At 41.7% G+C, this 2612-nt stretch overlaps 1 non-coding gene across 1 annotated transcript; it reads left to right on the top strand.

Moving 5' to 3' along the window:
* The first annotated feature begins 2061 nt into the window (after positions 1-2061).
* On the top strand, positions 2062-2169 carry LOC127746032 (small nucleolar RNA R71). The gene has a single exon (XR_008007653.1). It is a non-coding gene; the product is annotated as a small nucleolar RNA R71 (small nucleolar RNA).
* Positions 2170-2612: the final 443 nt, after the last annotated feature.

The following is a 2612-nucleotide window of genomic DNA, read 5'->3' as shown; positions in this document are numbered from 1 at the left end:
CTCCCCTCTTGCAGTGAACCTATGTCCATTAGCTTTGTTGATAAGCTCCATATGCTCTAAGGACATGATTTTGTTAATGGTATACACTGGGGGAAGCTGATATGGAATAGTGGGGAGGTGAGGTGGTATAGATGGAAAGTATGTAGAAATCACTTCATCACCTGGTGAGAAATTTTTTGTAGGAATTTTCTTATTTCTCCATCCCCTTGGAACTTTCTTCTTTGTTTCCATTGATGTTGTCTTATTTTCTATGGATTCTTTCTCTAGTGGATTCTTGTTGTTGATCTTGCATGACTCTGATGGTTCTGGTTCCCCTTGAATCATCTTTGAACATGGTTCTTCTTGACTATATGGCTTCCCAACTAATGGGGCTTCCAATTGTCTTGTTTGTGCTTCCTTGTTTGGCTCGTCCATCAACTTATTGTCTTCATGATCTGCTTCTTGTGAGGGGTTGAAAACATTGAAAGTGAGCTACTCATCATGTATTCTCAACACTAACTCTCCTTGTTCTACATCTATGAGTGCTCTAGCTGTGGCTAGGAATGGTCTTCCCAAAATGATAGGGTAAATAGGATTCTCATCCATTTCCAGAACAACAAAATCTATGGGAAGATAGTAGCTCCCAACTTTCACCAGCACATTTTCAACCACTCCTACTGCTTGTTTTTGAGTTTTGTCATCCAATCTGATAATTACATCAGTAGGAGTTAGTTCATTGATTTGAAGCTTCTTCATGAGGGAGAGAGGCATTAGGTTGATGCTTGCTCCCAAGTCACAAAGCCCTTTGTCAATCATTGTTTCTCCTATGGCACAAGGGATGTGGAAACTCCCTGGATCATCCTTCTTTGTGGGTGGCCCTGGTTGAATGAGAGCACTACAATCTCTGTTCATCTTGATTGTTTGTCCACCCTTCAATGGACTTTTTCTGGCTAGTAGCTCCTTTATATACTTGATGTAGAAAAGCATCTATTGGAGGGCTTTAATGAATGGTATATTTACATCTAGAGATGCAAACATATCAAGAAACCTTTAGTACATTCTCCCTGCTACACCACCCTTAAGCCTATGGGGAAAAGGTGCATATGGGTTCAATACCTCCTTCTTCTTTAGCTCTTCCTTGGATGTAAGCTGAGTTACACAACTTCCTTCCTCCTGGCTTTCTTTTTGGTTATTTTGAAGGTGTTCTACTCCATTCATACTCCCCTCATCACTTGTGGTTATCATTTTGCATTCCTCCCATCTCACTTTCTTTGTTTTTCCTCTTGGATTCTTCTCTGTATCACTGGGGATTCCATCAGTGGGTTTGGGAATTTGTTGAGATAGGTACCCTACTTGGGATTCCAATCTCTTGATGTTTTCTCCTTGGTTCTTGATATTAGCTCGCACTTCTTCCTTAAACACTTTGTTATCTTGGATTTCCTTGCATATGTTTTCAAGTAAAGCCTCAATCTTTGAAAGCCTATCATCTGTCAATGATGGTGGGTTGAGATTAGGTGGTTGAGAAGGTTGGTTAGATGGATGTTGGTAATATCTCTGTGAGGTGTTTTGATGAGTAGCATTGTTGTTGGAGTTGAAGTTGTGGCGTCTTTGATCTTGTCCTTGGTCTTGTTGATTTCCCCATCCAAAGTTGGGGTGATTCCTCCATCTAGAGTTGTAAGTTTTGGAGTATGGATCATGGACTTGTCTAGGTGAGTTTCCCACATAGTTGGCTTGCTCCCAATCACCTTCTTCTCCTATGTTTACTCCTTCTTGAGTTGGTGATGAGGTGATGGCTGCTGCAACTTGGTTCTCTTCCACCTTCTTGGTAAGATCTGCTAGCTGCTTGGTGATCATCTTGTTTTGGGCTAACAGTGCATCCATGTGGTTCAGCTCCATTACTCCTCTAGTGTTACTTCTTTCGGAGGCATAGATGTAATCATTCTCAACAACTATTTCAATGACATCTATGGCTTCTTCAATGGTTTTCTTCTTGTTTAAAGAGCCTCCTGATGAATGATCCACAGCCTTCTTTGACTCATAAGAAAGACCTTCATAGAAGATTTGAAGTTGAACCCACTCATTAAACATCTCTGGTGGGCATCTCCTTGTCAAGTCTTTGAATCTCTCCCATGCTTCATAAAGTGTCTCACCATCTTGCTGCCTGAAAGTTTGCACCTCAGTTCTTAGTCTGTTAATCTTTTGAGGAGGATAAAATCTTGCTAAAAACTTGTTCACCACTTCTTCCCAATTAGTCAAGCTCTCCTTTGGAAAGGATTCAAGCCACTTGGATGCCTTGTCCCTGAGTGAAAAGGGGAACAAGAGCAACCTATAGACATCGGGGTGGACTCCATTGGACTTCACCGTGTCACAAATCCTCAAGAAGGTGGTCAAGTGTTGGTTAAGGTCTTCTTGAGCACCTCCTCTAAATGAGCAATTATTTTGCACCAAAGTGATGAGCTGGGGTTTTAGCTCAAAATTGTTGGCATGTATGGTGGGTTTCTGAATGCTGCTCCCACAGTTTCAAGGATTAGGGTTGATATAGGATCGTAAGACCCTCCTTTCTTGCCCAGCACGGTTGGCATGGCCTTGATTATGAGCCTCCTCTTCATGGTTGTTCTCCAAATTCTCTTCCA

This window comes from Arachis duranensis, chromosome 3 (assembly GCF_000817695.3).
Source record: "Arachis duranensis cultivar V14167 chromosome 3, aradu.V14167.gnm2.J7QH, whole genome shotgun sequence".
NCBI classification, from domain to species: domain Eukaryota; kingdom Viridiplantae; phylum Streptophyta; class Magnoliopsida; order Fabales; family Fabaceae; genus Arachis; species Arachis duranensis.
Note: the sequence above shows the minus strand (reverse complement) of the source record. Positions and strands in the feature narration are given on the sequence as shown.